Source organism: Dipodomys spectabilis, unplaced genomic scaffold, assembly GCF_019054845.1.
Source record: "Dipodomys spectabilis isolate Male_0828 unplaced genomic scaffold, ASM1905484v1 ptg000175l, whole genome shotgun sequence".
Lineage (NCBI taxonomy): Eukaryota > Metazoa > Chordata > Mammalia > Rodentia > Heteromyidae > Dipodomys > Dipodomys spectabilis.
In genome coordinates, this window is record NW_024870852.1 from 11,512,138 (window position 1) to 11,529,772 (window position 17,635).

Here is a 17,635-nt window from a genome sequence, read left to right on the forward strand (position 1 = left end):
TGTTTATTTCTCCTAACCTACTGGTTGGTAGGAAAAGGAATCCAAAGCTGAGAGAAATCAGAGTGAAGTGCTGTGGCTACCCAGTGTCAGGTAACATATTCTTTATGGTAATAGACCACATTTGCAGCACTAATTCCAGCTTGTGGGTTTTGTACCAGAGGTCTCTCTTCCCCTCCTACAGACTAAATTGGGGTCAGGCCCCTTCCCTTCAAAGACTGGAGGAAATTCTTTAAAACTAGTGGTGAGGTGAGGGAGAGGTAGATGTTCTACTTGCTTTTGCTTATCTCCTTTCAAAACACCCTTAGGAATAAGCAGCCTCTAATAGGAGATATCAATCATCATTTGGAATCAATGGAAAGGATTTCTTTTGTATGGAGTGCAGAATCAGGCTACTGAATTGGCCTTGCACAAGAAGGGGGAAGAGACTGGATATTTCTAGGTGTTGGAGAACTTGAAGGTTTAACACATTCAGCAACTGGCATGGTTGGACCTAGTTTCCCCAAAGTTGGTAATTTGCCTAATTGATGAGTGTCTCCTATTTGTCAGGACTTGTGCTATTGCTAAGGATTCTTTTTTTTTTTTTTTTTGGTCGGTCATGGGCCTGAACTCTGGGCCTGGGCGCTCTTGAGCTCAAGGCTAGCACTCTACCACTTGAGCCACGGTGCTACTTCTGGCTTGTTTCTGCTTATGTGGAGGAATCAAACCCAGCACCTTGTACATGCAGGACAAGCACTCTACCACTGAGCCACCTTCCCAGCCCCTGCTAAGGATTCTAAAATTACATCACACTCTAACAGTCAAGGATACAAATACAGTATATTCTGTGCATCTTAGTCAAAGTATATACAAGGGACTCTGATTTGTGATTAAAGGAACAATTAAGGCAGTGAAGGACACCTCAGATCCTGAGAACTAGCACAAACACAATATATGTCCAGGAACTTAGGGTAAGAAATGGGGTATTAGAGCAGTTCCTAATGTTCAGCAAATCAGGTGAAGCCCTTGCCCTTTGCCAGTTTGGACTATAGTAGTAGCCATCGGATGGCAGCCATATGGGAGCAGCAGATGGGAAGGAGGAGGTGGATTTATTAGCAGATGCCAGCTGAGACTTATTTCTAGAATTCTTGAATTCTGTGGGGAAGAAGGGAGGAAAGCTGAAGAGCAGCTGTTCTCTTGGCCAAGCCTGCAGAGGTGCTGTTAGTTATTGGCAATGGTTTGAAAGTTCTGGCCTGAGCAAAATGGGTTGGCTTCTCTGATGGCAAAACCTTGTTTGCTCCATATCTGCCCCTCCTCTCTGTTCTTTTAAAAAAAGAAATTAATGGAAATCTGTTCAAAATACTCCTGAAATGAAATTACATTTTTAACTCTAATTACCCCAATTAAAGCTTGACAGCCATAATCCTGGAATGGCAGATATGCTAAGTACCTGATGCCAGTGACAAAAGCTCACTTAATCCAGATGAAATGTTCCGTTCTGGGCTTATGAAAAAAATTTTTTTTTTTTTTCTGGGTCCAGTCGTGGGGCCTGAACTCTGGGCCTGGGCGCTGTCCCTCAGCTCTTCAGCTCAAGGCTAGCGCTCTACCACTTGAGCCACAGCAACACTTCCGGCTTTTTTTCTTTTTCTTATGTGGTGCTGGGGAATCGAACCCAGGGCCTCATGCATACAAGGCAAGCACTCTACCACTGAGCCACCTTCCCAGCCCGAAAAAATTTTTTGTGTGTGTTTGTCTTGTTTGCTGCATTAGTTTAGTCTTTGGTCCCATAGACTCACCAAAATAGGATAAATATATATGTATGCTGTTGGCTTGCTCAGTTACTTAAATCTCTGTAGAGATCCCCTTGTTACCCATAAGTGATGAGATTCTTACCACATCTCTGGAGTTTCTCTTCTGATGAAATAGTACTGCAGCCTTTCCTTGAGTAAAATTCCTGCCTTGGAGAACCAAGGAAATTAGAAGACTGTTTGTCTAGGGCTACCTCGGGATCTAGTTTATGGTTTATGGTTAGTTTATGGTTAGTATTAAAATGCAGTTTAAGGTCAGTTATTAAAAAAAAAGATGTAAAAGTAAAAATTCTCTTTCCTTCTCATATATTCAGTTCTTTTAACTCAACACAGCCTAGGGCTGCCTTGAGAGATGTCTTGGCTCTTATTTAACTAATTACCTGACTAGCCCCAAGGTAAATGCTAGGATAGGGGTAGTGCGTAATACTGGAGCCAACTGAAGGATCCATTGATGTTATCTGTCAATCATCTTATGATTCTGTTAGGACCAAAGAAGTCTGTTAAGTCAGCAGACTTGAAGTACTGCAAAGGGATACAGTTGAAGCTTAACACATGTAGTAGGTGTTTGTAGATAAAGAACACTTATATGTATGCATTAAATTATATACGGCAGAAGAAACTATTCAATAGATAGAAAGCTTGAGTGCTTATTTTGTACTGAGTACTGAAAATAATATATAGATGTATCAGTTAAGGTTCCATATTTCAAGAGTTTCTAGTAAATTGGTATAGGTTGACATGTGGCAGTTTACTATAACATGAACATGTAGTGAACGTGCTTGGCAGTTTTACTCTGGAAGAAGGCTGGTCAGGAAAACTAAGTTAATCTTTTGATTAACTTCTGCAGGAGACTTGTTACAGGTTTTGGCATTGGGCATTGGCACAGGGAGTATGGCAGAAGAATGGAAAAAAGGGCGTTGTAGAGGTTAGGAAACAGGTTGGCCAAAGTTTCCAGGTGCCATCTGTTGTGATTGGATTACAGTGTTCCAAAAGGATATGGTAGGGGATGTGTAGAGTTAAACTATTCTATAGGCAAGGGAGATCCATTGAGAAGGTACTGGATTGTGATAGCAAGGGTATATGATGAGGTATCAGATGGAAGTAGTTACGAGACAGTAGATGTATTTGAACAGGTGTCAGCAAACCATGACCAGGAGCTGCCTATAGCCCAGTATCTTTTTGTAGTTTTACTGGCAGGCAGCCATAAGCCCAAGGAATTTGTTCATCTATGATTACTTTTACAATACAGTGGCAGAGTTGTGTTGTAGAGAGATTACTATAACCAACAAAGCTTACAGTACTTATAATAAAGCTCTGAGTTAGAAGTAGTTATATATGACTTTTAAGTGAAGATACATGTTAGGATTAGGTCTGAAATGACTTGGAAGTGTTAAGACTTTTTCAGAAGAAGGGACAACATTTAGTAGGAAACATCTGTCGTATTTGCCTCAGAACTTTCTAAAAGTCAAATTTGTTGAAAGTCCCTGTGGTCAGAAAAAGATACTTGATAGAAAAACAAGACTTACTTGTATTAGCTGTATCACCTTAGGCCATATTATTTAATTGCCTAGAAATTCAGGTGAATATAGTGAGTATAATAAAAGAAGCACCTCATAAGTCTGATGAGAGCTGAGTTTGTGGAACAGAATCAATCCCTCTTTTTTCCCTCTTGTCCTCCCCTCCCTTCCCTCCCTCCCACCTTCCTTTCTTCCTTTGTGTTGGTCAGGGCCTCGTACTTCCTAAGTAGGTGTTAAATCATTTGAGCCATGGCTCCAGCCCCTTTTGCTTTCTTAATTTCTTAAGTATTTTGAAATCTGCCTGGGTGGCCTGGACTTATATTCCTCTGTATACTTTCTACTGGAATTACAAGTGTGAACTACTGTGCCCATCTTTTTTTTATTGGTTGAGATGGGGTCTTGTGAACTTTTTGCCTGAGTTGATCTGTAACTGTGATCCTTCAGATAGCACCCTCCTGAGTAGCTAGGATTGCAGGTGTGAGCCACCAGGCCAAGCATTATTCTGCCTATTTTCTTAACTTCTCCTCTTTCCCTGTCCAGTTTGTAAGTCTAGGGCTTTCTTAGTGGAAAAGATGCATGTTTTAGAAAATCTAGAACATAGTTTGAGAAGTTGGGGATAGGTAGGCAGGGGGCTTAAGGGACCCAAAAAGGTTTGAGCTATTGGGGACAGGCTCATGATCATTTGAAAACACCTTATACTCTTCCCTATTATAGCTAATAACATTTGTTGTGATCAGATTAAACTTGTTTCTATCCTTCAACTGCCAAAACACCTAAGACCCCTACAAACTAAAGAGTAGATGTGTCCCTCAGCTGATCCAAACCATAAATATTCCACTTTCCTCAACTTTCGCGTTGCCTGCAAGTATAGAGCCTCCAAAGACAAAGCCCAGCTGGGAAGGTGGCTCAGTGGTAGAGTGCTTGCCTTGCATGCATGAGGCCCTGGGTTCGATTCCTCAGCACCACATAAACAGAAAAAGCCAGAAGTGGCGCTGTGGCTCAAGCGGTAGAGCGCTTGCCTTGAGCTGAAGAGCTGAGAGACAGCGCCTAGACCTAGAGTTCAGGTCCACGACCAGCAAAAAAACAAAAACAAAGACAAAGCCCAAATATGCCCAAATATGTGGGACTGACCATCCCACACAGAAATGACCCATACCTTCACATATAGTTTAAGAACTCTCCTCTCCCCAAATCCAAGCAAGACCTCTTAGTCCTTCTAGTACTCTTTAACTTTTTCTGCATCTGGGGCCCCAATTTCTCTCTTACAGCACACCCTCTATACAAGACCACCAAAGGGTCCCTCAACTGGGCTGGGAAGTTGGCTCAGTGGTAGAGCGCTTGCCTTGCATGCATGAGGCCCTGGGTTCGATTCCTCAGCACCACATAAGCAAAAAGAAAAAAAGCCGGAAGTGGCGCTGTGGCTCAGGTGGTAGGGCACTAGCCTTGAGCTGAAGAGCTGAGGGACAGTGCTCAGGCCCAGAGTTCAGGCCCCACAACCGGACCCAAAAAAAAAAAAAAAAAGGGTCCCTCAACAAACTTCCTACTGTTCCCCCCCAATCTCTCTCCACCCCTATACATCAACTCAGGTGCTCCCTATCCAAGGTTTCCAGTCTATCACTTCCTGACATCAAACCCTTCTTCCTTTTTCTACATATAAACAAGGGACAGGCCCTGGCAATTCTCTGCCAAAAAGGAGTAGACACCTCTCACCCTCTAGTTTACCTATCAAAACAACTAGATATGATAGAATGGGGATGACCCCATCTCCAGATCCTGGTGGCAAATGGCACTTAGGGACCTAGGAGCCCACAAAATCTCCCTTCACAGCCCTTTCCGCATCTTCACTTCCCACTCCCTCATAAGCCATAGGACGACCTTCCTTTCCCTGCCTCCCTCCTGAGTCCAAACTTTCCATGCAAAACTCTTTGATCCTGCCCTATCCTTTGAACAGTTCCCCTTAGTCCCCCAAACTCTGCCATCCGCTTACCTAACTCAACCCAGGAGTTGGATACCTTAGACCTCTCCCTAAATCCCTTTTCCCTTATCTTGGACCAACCCATTCCTGGGGCCCCTGATTGGTTCATTGACGGTAGTTCTCTTAAAAACATTACTTATATGGTAGGATATACTATCATTCAGGGTAACACAGAAAGATAAAACCAACTTATATAGAAATAAAATCCACATACCACCTCACAACAGGTGGAGTTGGTTTCCTAATGTGCACCTTCCACCACGCCACCAACCAACAGGTCAATATTTATACCAACTCAAAGAATGCATACAACAATCATTAACTCTAACATCCTAATCTGGAGAGAGAGAGGATTCCTAACCCAAAAGGGTCTCCTATAATTAATGTCACCTTTAAGATCTCTTGGATTCAGCACTACTCCAAGAACAAGCAGCCATTATCTATCCACTGCCATAGTCGAAAAAAGGAAAGGATTATATCTCCCTTTTCAATAATTATGGGGACTCCCTAGCCCGAACGGTTGCAACCGATCCTCAACAAACAGAAGCTTCAACTGAACTACTTCAAAAAACTCAACATCTCACAAAACATCCCCGCCCCTTGCCACCCCTCCCACCCCATCCCGACAGATGAGGCTATCTTTCCCACTTCTCTGAGAAAGCCCTCTCCGTCCCTCTCTGACTCCACATAACAGACAATACCTTTAAAAAAAATGAACTGCTTCTTGTGACATATGCCAAAAACCAAATCCTAATCCAAACCTCCATCCACCCTAGTTCCCCACACACCAGATGAGAGGTTCCTCACTGCCATGGACTGGCAGCTTGACTTTAACCACTTAACCCCCTTAGGCGACACAAATGACTCCTTGTATTTATACATTTTCTCAAGGTAGGTTGTGGCATTTTCTGCTACCAACAAAAGGGCTTTCACCATAGCTTGACTAATCCTTACTTGAACTGCTGCCTCCCCACTTTGGCCTACCCTCTTCTTCACAGTCTGATAATGGACCTGAAGTCTCTGCTATCAACCAACAAATAGTCTCTACAAATCCCTTGGAAGTTTCATATTTCCTACCATCCCTAGACCTCAGGAAAGGTGGAAAGGTAGCCCTTTTTTTTGTTTTTGGTCAGTGGTGGGGGCTTGAACTCTGGGCCATGCCTCCAGTTCCAGCTTTCTGCTGGTTAATTGGAGATAAGAATCTCTCCCATTTGACTGCCCTGGCTGGGGTTTTTTGGTTTTTGGTTTAGGGTTTTTGTCAGTCATGGGGCTTGAACTCAGGCCTGGGCACTGTCCCTCAGCTCTTAAGCTCAAGGCTAGCTAGCACTCTACCACTTGAGCCACAGTGCCACTTCCAGTTTTCTGAGGGGTTTATTGGAGATGAGTCACATGGACTTTTCCTGCCCACGCTGGCTTGGAACCATGATCCTCCTGAGTAGCTAGGATTATAGGCCTGATCCACCTGTGCCTGGCTCCTAACAGAACTCTTCAGAAAATCTTAATCAAATTAACCCTGGAACTCAAGCTCCTACCCCTAGCATTCCTCTGGACTTGTGCCCTTCCCCATAAATCCTGTCAAATAAGCCCCTTTGAGCCTTATGTATGGCAGGCCACTTTTGACCCCCCCCTCCCCAGTTTCTCCTCCAGTCCTTCAACACTCCCCCTTTCCCTGTCCAATAATCTCTTCTTCTTTCTTAATTCTGAACTCTGGAAATATGTAGACTCCAAACTCTACCTTTCCCAAATGCTTCCCTTCAAATAGGAGATCTTGTGTATGTCTCCCACCCCACTATTTCTTTCTTTCTTTCTTTCTTTCTTTCTTTCTTTCTTTCTTTCTTTCTTTCTTTCTTTCTTTCTTTCTTTCTTTCTTTCTTTCTTTCTTTCTTTCTTTCTTTCATTGTGAAAATACCATCAGAGGGGTTACAATTACATGGCAAGATAAGGAGTACATTTCGTTTTTTTTTTTTTTGGGTCTGGTTGTGGGGCCTGAACTCTGGGCCTGGGCGCTGTCCCTCAGCTCTTCAGCTCAAGGCTAGCGCTCTACCACTCGAGCCACAGCGCCACTTCCGGCTTTTTTCATTTTGCTTATGTGGTGCTGAGGAATCGAACCCAGGGCCTCAGGCATGCAAGGCAAGGGCTCTACCACTGAGCCACCTTCCCAGCCCCGATAATGAGTACATTTCTTATCAAGCATTGTTACCTCCTCCTTTGTTTCCCCTTCCCATCCCCCTCGCCCTCCCACTTGGTCCTCCCCCGCCCCACCACCAAAGTTGTAAAGTTCCTTTTTCGACATAACGACTTGTACAGCTCATTGTTGCAGTGGGTCCACCTGTATCCCTATTTAAGCAATTTGTTTCTTCCCTTCCCCTCCACAAATTATACCAACATCAAATACAGTGAAACAGGGGTTATACCACGGGGGAGGGACATACAAAGCAACAAAGAAATCATCTTATAAATATGTTAGAAACCATCGCATGAAAGAAAAAAACATTTGAATACTTATCTTGGGGTTCATTTCCCTAACAACTTATCTGACCTTTTTTGCTTGACTCAGACGTATAGTTATTGCAAATAAGGGAAACCATGGGACCTATGTTTCTTTGGGCCTGGTTTACTTCACTTAATATAATTTTTCCAAGTCTTTCCATTTCCTAACAAATGGGGCAATGTCATTCTTTCTGATGGAGGCATAGAATTCCATTGTGTACATATACCACATTTTCTTGATCCATTCATCTACTGAGGGACATCTGGGTTGCTTCCATATCTTAGCTATGGTAAATAATGCTGCAATAAATAATAGTTGTGCTGGTAGCTTTAGTGTGGTCTTGTTTGTGATCATTTGGGTAAATGCCCAAAAGTGGGATTGCTGGGTCATAGGGGAGCTCTATGTGGAGTCTTTTGAGGAACCTCCATACTCCTTTTCAAAGTGGTTAAACAAGTTTACACTCCCACCAACAATGCAGTAGGGTTCCCTTCTGTCCACATCCCCTCCAGCATCTGTTGTTATTAGAGTTCTTGATTATAGCCATTCTAACTGGGGTGAGGTGGTATCTCAATGTTGTTTTGATTTGCATTTCTTTTTTTTTGGGGGGGGGGTCCGTTCGTGGGGCCTGAACTCGGGGCCTGGGCGCTGTCCCTCAGCTCTTCAGCTCAAGGCTCTAGCGCACTACCACTTGAGCCACAGCGCCACTTCCGGCTTTTTTCTTTTTGCTTATGTGGTGCTGAGGAATCGAACCCAGGGCCTCGAGCATGCAAGGCAAGCGCTCTACCACTGAGCCACCTTCCCAGCCCTGATTTGAATTTCTTTTATGGCTAAAGAGGTTGAGCATTTTTTCATGTGTCTATTGGCCATCCTTCTTTCCTCTTCAGAGATGTTTCTTTTTAAGTCTTTAGCCCACTTACTTATTGGGCAGTTGTTTCTTTGAAGATTTGTTGTTGCCAGTCCACTATTTCTAACATCCCTTCTTGCCCTTTAAGTCCCAAATAGATGGGCCCTCATAAAGTTATTCTTACTCCCTCTGCTGCCAAACTGTAAGACATTATACCATGAATCCACCTTTCCTGCCTCAAAAAGGCCATCCCTCATTACACTTCCGTACTTCTGGGACCCACACAACTCCAAGTTATTAAACTCCCTCTAATTCCAGAAGACAAAACACTACCCAACCAACTCCACATTACCTTTTCAGGTCCTGCAGATGACTCTGAAACTCCTTAACTTGAAGATCATTCCTCATTGGTCTTCTGGATAACATTTGGCTGATGCCTCAGCCTATCACATTTGGTGGCCTTACCAAGGCTTAAGTGATACTCTGGTTAGAGGGGAGTTTTACAAACCGGGTGCTGGTGACTCATGCCTATAATCCTAGCTACTCAGGAGGCTGAGATCTAAGTAGATGATCATGGTTCAAAGCCAGCTCAGGCAGGAAAGTCCGTGAAACTCTTATTTCTAATTAACCATCAGAAAACGAGAAGTGGCACTGTGGCTCAAGTGGTAGAGCGCTTGCCTTGAGCTGAAGAGCTCAGGGACAGCGCCCAGGCCCACAACTGACAAAAAAAAAATCTTTCTGAATTCATTTAGGAATGCATTTGACATTGACCTCCCAACAAGTGACCACATTTTTCATGTCCACAGGGTATCAACCCCTCGAAAAAGGAGACCTGGCCAATATAAACTGTTACTGAAACCAACATCTAAACGCTGTCCCTCATCCACAGGAAGCAGTTTAAGAGAGAACCTACTGACCCCATTTCCAACCACTCTCTCTGAAACATTTTTTTTTTTTTTATGACCTATTCAAAGACAGTATGAAGGACTCACCCTCACCTTATAACCCCAGGTATACCCGATGTATCTGCCCCTGGGTGAAATGTTCAGTTCCAGGCTGAATCACAAGTCTCTGCTTCCCTGTTACAAGAAAAACTGCATCCTGTTCCCAATAAGGCACCTGCTTCCTTGTTTGGCCTAATAGAAGCCAACCCTTGCCTTTCCCTTTGCGCAGTCTCCATTCCCATGGGAAGGTTGCTGCCCCTCACTGTGTCTCAGTAAACAGTCCTTGCCTGTTGAGATCGAGTCCAGCCTGTCCTTTCTTCAATTTCTTTACAAGAATAAAGCTTTGTATGCAGGGAATCATGTATAATATGTGATAGTAAATTATATTTCTTTCTCTTGGAATTTTTTGTTGTTTCTGATTGTTGTTTCTTTTTTTGTGGAATATGGGTGTAATAAAAATTCCTATCATTGAATATTTATCCTGGACTTTCATGCTGTCTGATTTGTTTTTGCCAGTAGGAACCTTTTTTTTTGGTCAGTTGTGGGGCTTGAACTCTGGGCCTGGGTGCTGTCTCTCAGCTCTTTGGTACTCGACTACTTGAGCCACAGTGCCACTTCCAGGTTTTCTGATGGTTAATGGGAGATAAGAGTCTCATAGACTTTCCTGCCTGGGCTGGCTTTGAACCATGATTCTCAGATCTCAGCCTCCTGACTAGCTAGGATTACAGGCGTGAGCTATTGGCACTCAGCTTGAATTTAGGACCTGGACATTGTTCCTTAGCTTTTTCTTTTAAGGCTGGAGCTCAACCAATTGAGCCACAACTCTATTTCTGGCTTTTCGGTGGTTAATTGGAGATAAGAATCTCAGAGGGCTGGGAAGGTGGCTCAGTGGTAGAGCATTGCCTTGCATGCATGAGGCCCTGGGTTCGATTCCTCAGCATTACATAAAGCAAAAAAGAAAAAAGCTGGAAGTGGCTCTGTGGCTCAAGTGGTAGAGTGCTAGTCTTGAGTTCTAGAGCTGAGGAACAGCACCCAGGCCCAGAGTTCAGGCCCCATGACCGGACCCCCCCCCCCCCAAAAAAAAAAAAAAAAAAAAAAGAATCTCACAGACTTTCCTGCCTGAGATGTTTTCGAACTGAAACCTCTCTCCCCTTTTATGTCTTTTTTATTTTTGAAGTAAGGTCCCCCCCCCCTACATTATAGATGTGAACCGTGGGTATTACAAACCATTCAGCATATCTGATGTACATATTCTTAATGAAAAGTAGCCTTGTTTTCTGAAAATACGAGATAGCTTTGTGCTTGGGGCAACCTGGCATATGATCCTCTTATACTTTGTGTCGCTGGGGACGACAGGCATCACTAGGGATAACAGACATATATTCCTGGGCTGGGCCTATTGTGTTTTCCAGGCTAGTCTCAAACTCTTGATCATTCTACTGGAATTACAGGCAAGGTGCTACATAGCCCTATGCCTATCTTGATGGAGGTACAGTGATAATCTCGGCCATCAAACATCCCAATTATTTCACTCACAGCAGATCCTAACTGAAAAAGTGGAATAGCCTACCTAGACCATCTTTTTATTTCTTCACTGCTTCATATCAAAATCAAAGATTTAAGTAGTTAACTCATTTGGTATTTGTTGTTGTTGTTGTTGTTTTTTGATCTGTTGGGAGAGCAGGTTATGATCATCCTTGCTTTACATAAAATTAAGGAGCAGGAAGGTAAAATAATTTATTCAGAATCATACAATGAATTAGAATTAGAGCTTTAGGCTTTTTAACTCTCAGGCCAGTGCTCTCCATAATTGATTATTATATGCGTATATTATGGATAGATCAGAGCTAAATATAGTTAAACTGTAAATCTTAGAAACCTAGGATCTAGACAGTTGTAAAGGAACCTTGCTTCTGTCTCCACCTTTTTACCTGACTTCAATTTGCATTTATCTGGAGACTTCAGCAGAAAGAAAAACACTTTATTTGTAGTAGTCAGTAGAGCTTTTTTTTTTGGTCAATGTGAAAAAACTGTGTCTTGGTTTGCATATCTTGGTTTCTGTCTGATGTCATCCCTTGGAAAGGCTTTCCCTGATCATTTTACCTGAAATAGATTCACTCTTTTGTCATTTTTTCTGTTCCTTTGCTTTAATTTTTTCTTCATAGCACTTAGCACAATCTGAAATGATACATTTAAAAGTGGACTTGTCTTTCACTAGGAACCAAAATGTGTGCCCATACTCAGGAGGCTGAGATCTGAAGATCAAGGTTCAAAGCCAGCCAGGGTAGAAAAGTCTGTTGTGAGACTTTTTATCTCTAGTTAACTACCAGAAAACCAGAAGTGGTGTTGTGGCTCAAAGTGGTAGAGCGCTAGCCTTGAGTAAGAGAGCTCAGGGACAGTGCCTAGTCCCTGCCCTGTGTTCAAGCCCCATGACTGACAAAACAACAACAATAAAATATGCCCTTGCTGTCCCAAATTTGTATCTGTTCTGAGTAGGGCCCCTAATGGACCTCTCTCTCTGTTATAGGTAAGCTCTGTTCCCAGAGGCAGCTGCTGCTAACCCTGTAGCCCATAGGAGGAAATAACTGGCAAAGCTCAGCCTTGGTACTGGTGAGTGATCAGACCTGGCAGATTCTAGGCGAACTTGGTTTAAGATACAAAGTCACTGGTAAGAGATCTTATTTTGTCCTTAGTACTGCTTAGTGGTGATTACTGTCTTATTCTGGGTCTAAGAGATGAGATTTTGACGTAGATACTTTCTCATCTTGGAGGAGGGTTCAGATTACTTTCTTGAAATTGCCATGAGGGTGTTTGTAATCATATACCATAAGTAATGCAAAGCCGGCTTACTTCCTTGCTTCTGCCAGTGAGTTGCTTTTTCCTGGGAGGTGTCTTGAGTCCTGGCACCTATACTTACATACATCCTATAAGCTCCTTTAATATGACCTCACAGCCCTCAGACACTTTCCTGTTTTTAGTCTCTACCCATGACCCACCAAATCTCCTACATCAGCTTCAGAAACTCCTATTGTTTTCTCAGTACAACAGAATTTGATCACTAATGATGGGGAGGATTGAATTAACACGTGAGCCAGCCTCATGACTCACTCCAATAACCCTAGCTACTTTAGTAGGTTCAGATTTGGAGAATGAGTCCAGCCCAAGCAGAAAAGTCTGCTAGATTCTATCTTCAAAATAATCAGCAAAAAACAGGGCTAGAGGCATTACGCAAGTAGTAGAATGCAAGCTAAGCAAGTGTGAGACCCTGAGTTGAAACCCCAGTTCTGCCACTGAGTGTTGAAGGCTCATGCCTATAATCTTAGCTACTTGGAAGGCTAAGGTCAGGAAGATTTCTGTTTGAGTCAGCCTGAACAATCAAGTTCACCAGACTTTCTTCTCAACCAACAGTTGATTATAGTAGTGAGCTAAGAATGGGAAAATTATGATTTCAAGCCATCTAGATAGAAAGTCTGAAAGAAAATGAAAGTAGATGAACTCTTCTCATCCAGCTGTAGTGGGAAGTGAAAAGTTCCAGATGCTCACCCAGCAAGGAGAGAGGCCCTATTTCAAAATAATCAGCATATAAATGGGCTGAAGGGTGACTTAGTAGAGTTCCTGCCCAGCAAGTTCTAGGCCGTGGGTTCAAAAGCCCAGTACTTCCAAAACACAACAACAAAAAGTTCATGGTTAGATTTATTAAAACTAGGCAAAAACTACTTTTAAATTAGCAAATTATATCATAATTTCATTGTGCTTTCCATACATACATTATTCGTTGATCAAAATTATTCACCCCTTCTTAACAAATTTTAATCAGTTTTATTCCATTTTCATAGATGTATATAAAATACTTTGATCATGTTCATTCCCCATTACCCTCTCCTTTTTCCCTTTCCCTTCTTCCTTCCCCTCTCTCCAAAAATGCTCCCTCAATTACATTCATGTCTTTTTAAAGTCTAGATTCAGCCTTTTTTTTTTTTGGCTGGTCCTGGGGCTCAGACTCTGGGCTTGGACATGGTCCCTAGGCTTCTTTTGCCCAAGGCTAGTGCTCTACCACCTGAGTCACAGCACCACCTCTGGCTTTTCCTGTGATTAATTGGAGTCTCGCAGACTACCTTCCTGGGCTGGCCTGGAACCATAATCCTCAGATCATAATCCTCAGAGCCTTCTGAGTAGCTTACAATAGGGGTGAGCCACCAGTGCCTGGCTTGATTCTTTTTTTAAGGTCAAGATTCTGCATATGAGAGGAAACAATTTTGTCTTTCTGAGTCTGGCCTGTTTTGTTTAACATGATGATCAGCAAGCAATTCCATTTTTTTTTTTTTTTTTTTTGATATCAGTCCTGGGACTTGAATTCAGATTGACATTTCATTTTTTATGGATGAATAATACTCCATTGTGTATATATTTCACATTTTCTTTATCTGTTCATCAGTTGATAGACTTTTAGGCTGATTCTATACATGGCTTGGCTATTATGAATGGTGCTGCTAACATGGATGGATAAGTATAGCTATTATATGGTGGTCACTTACATCTCTTTGGATATGCCAGGAATTGTATAGTTGGTTCATGTGGATTCTATTTTGATTTTTTGTTTGTTTTGTTTGTGCTGGTCTTGGGGCTTGAACTCAAGATCTAGGTCTTATCCCTGAGCTTTTGTGTTCAAGGCTAGCATTCTACCACTTTAGCTATAGCTCCACTTTTAGCTTTCTGTGGTAAGTTGGAGATAATAGTCTCATAGACTTTACTGCCCAGGCTGGCTTTGAACCATGATCCTCAGTTTTAGCCTCCTGAATAACTAGAATTACAGGTATCAGCCACTAGTGCCTGGCTTTTCCAGTGTGATTTGACACCATTGTTGAAAAACAGATGGTTGTAGCTGTGTGGGTTTTTTTTTTTTTTTTTTTTTTTTAATTGATCTACATGTCTCTTTTTGTGCCCATACCATGCTGGACAAAACTACATTTTATGAATGATATTCAAGTTGAATGAGTTTGAGGCTCTAAATTCAAATTCCAGTATGGCCAAAAAAGAAAATAAAGTGAAATAATTTGTAAAAGTTTCATGCCTAGGAATCTGAAAAGCTGATGTTAGAACCCAGGTCAGTCTAAATGGCATTGTTCTTCCTGACTTTGTGGGCTTTCCTTTGGTTGGAGTCATGGTTTTTCTTAGAAAATCAAGATTACTGGCCTTTTTGGGATTTAGTTATTTGAAAGGTCCAGCAGGTTAGGTCAGATAACTAGAGATTAATTGGTGGGTAGTCCTAGGGATATTGACTGTGGTAGAGAGAGAGAAGGGGAGGAGAAGGAAGAGGAGGGAAGGAGTGAGGAGAGGGATCAGTCAGAATCCAAATTAGGATATCAGAAACAGTTTAGAAAAACAAGGCCCATTAGCAACTGCTAAAATTCTAAAGTGAGTAAGAGGTGAATGAAAGGAATGATGGGAAAGATGCAGAAGGTGGGAAGACCTATCCTAATAAAGATCTCATTAGCTCAAAGCAAAAATGGCTCCTTTGAGATTATGCATCTTGTATTACCTTCACCACCATCCCCTGTCATAAATTCAGTTAGCATAATCTGTTAAGAGTACCTTATTAACTGCATAGGACATGAGACAAAAGACACTTGAAGGTATCACAGGTATTTTGGAATATTAATTAGTTGCAATCTCCCTCTCATTTAAGCTTGCCCAGCTTTTTTGCTCAAGGCTGGTGCTTTGCCACTTGAACCACATATTCATTCCAGGTTTTTTTTTTGTTAATTAGAGATTTTAAAAAAACACCACCATATGGGGCCAGGAAGGTGGCTCAGTGGTGCTTGCCTTGCATGCATGAGGCCCTGGGTTTGATTCCTCAGCACCACATAAGCAGAAAAAGCCAGAAGTGTCACTGGGGCTTAAGTGATAGACTGCTAGCCTTGAGCTAAAGAGTGGAGGTACAGCACCCAGGCCCAGAGTTCAGGCCCCACGACCGACAAAAAAAATAAAACAAAAAATACCCCCAAAATACCCCACCATATGTTGGATAAAGGAAGTAGATGATCAAGATCTAGCCTTTGCTTTGGCATTTATTATGTAACCTCTGAGCTGTAGTTTCCTTATTTGTAAAATTAGTGTAATCGTACTTTATGATGTTAAAATGCTAATAGGTTTTGAAAAAATACCTGGCTTACATCGTATTCAATTATCAGTGATTGGAATAAATTCTGAAACCTTGTCTTCAGTTACCAAGGAAAGCTTGGTAACCTTATTCTATTAACTCAGCCTTGGGAAAGGAGTTTGTTCTTGTATCTTAGTTTACTCAGCTCTGAGATGAGAAAGCAAGATAGAAAGTTAATTTGTAATTGCTGATTTCTATCCCTTGTACTTCTGTGCCTTATTTTGAACAGGAAAGAAAAAAATTGAAGATTGAGAAATGAAATCATTTACTCAGATTGAGCTTGACTAGAACCCTGCTCTTGTGTCTCATTCCACGGGTTTTTCCCTCTAGATTCAAGGTTGATTGAACAGATATTTATAATAGTAGAGATTGGAACTGAAAACATGTCAGCTTTAAAGTCTCCACAAGAGCCTTCTCAAATCCCCTGTGGTATATGTCAGTAACATAGCCTATACTTGTTTTAGAAACAAGTGCTCCATAAATACTCCTGTTTTCTTTAGTTTGGTACAAGATCCAGATGCTCTTCAGTGAACACAATGGATTCTCTAAATCAGCCTGTTTCCATTCTGATCCACTCAGCTCTGATCTGCTGGCTGGGGTTTACTTGTCATATGAAGCGCACTTTTTCTTTCTTGCTAATTTACCCATTTTCTCTTGAGTAACATTTAGTGTATTCCTACTATGTGTTGTGGGTGTCTTAAATAGATTATCCTAATTTTTCTAGCTCATTAAGCTAGTAATTCCTGAAGATAAAGCTTAAGTGAAGTAAATTAATTCAGAGGTCACATATCTAGTCTTAGGGCTTAAACTCAGGTCTTGCTGACCACATAGACTGAGCTCTTTCCTGACTACTGTACTGTTTCTCTGGCCTCTTCCCTTTTAGGAAGTTAGAGTGTTCAGAAGTCCCTAAGAAGGGACCTTTGGTGGTCTGAGGATAATGGGAGTACTTTCCATGGCTTCAGTATATTTTCCCAAATTTCTGCTCCACTCTTCCTCAGGCTTGCTCCAGAACTTAGTGGGACTAAACACCCAGAATTTATTTTTGACAAAGAAGAATTAGTTGCTGGTAAAAAGTGTACTTCTTTGTTTTCAAAGTTGGATGATGATAATATGTCAAGCAACATGTCCCTATTTGTGTTACTACCTTTGAGTGCTGGAAAGGAAAAAAAAAAAAAAGGATCTGTATATCTCAAACTTGATGAAGCTCTTCTAGGGACCAAGTGAGAGAAGAGACTTACACATAAAAAAAAGATTTATCTGGGCACCAGTGGCTCATGCCTGTAATCCTAGCTACTCAGGCGGCTAAGATCTAAGGATAACAGTTCAAAGCTAGTCTGGGCAGGAAAGTCCATGAGACTCTTATTTCCAATAAGCCACTCAGAAAACCAGAAGTGGTGCTGTGGCTCAAGTGGTAGAATACTAGCCTTGAGCTGAAGGGCTGAGGGACAGTCCTCAGGCTCAGAGTTCAAGCCCTACAACTGACAAAAAAAGAAAAAAAAAAGATTTAAGAATAAGAGACTGTTAAGATACTTCTTCAAATTTGTACTCAGTTTTTAGTTTCATCTTTAGAGATCTTTAGAGATCTTTAGAGATCTTTAGAGATCATCCTGTGAAGCAATGGAAGGAACCTACCTTTATATGGCAGAAATGGACTGCAGTCTAAATCGTTAGTCTGTATAATAGCAATGAGTTTAAGTCCTCACTGAGAAGATTCTGTCCCTTTTTCTTGGGTCTATTCAATTTTCAGTTATCAAAGGGGAAAGGCTCTTTTTTGCTTCTTTCTGAGCCCTCTGTTCTCTTGTGCCCCTTCTCATTCATACTCAATTACTAGAGATTTCTTAATAAGACTTTCTAATAACACACTTAGGCATAGAGTGAGAGATTTTTTTCTTTACATTTTCTCCAGCATCATTTGGCATA

General features: G+C 41.8%; 1 protein-coding gene across 7 annotated transcripts in view; it reads left to right on the plus strand.

Moving 5' to 3' along the window:
• Positions 1–17,635, plus strand: part of Raly (RALY heterogeneous nuclear ribonucleoprotein) — a 68,248-nt gene that overhangs the window by 18,830 nt on the left and 31,783 nt on the right. For 3 of the 7 annotated variants that reach the window (XM_042694250.1, XM_042694247.1, XM_042694246.1), the window contains exon 2: positions 12,083–12,165. The exons of 2 other annotated variants lie outside the window; for them this stretch is intronic. The gene's annotated coding sequence lies outside the window, so the exon portion shown is untranslated. Of the gene's footprint in view, positions 1–12,082; positions 12,224–17,635 lie in introns of all 7 variants that reach the window. 2 more of the 7 variants (XM_042694249.1, XM_042694248.1) reach the window with 2 other exon arrangements.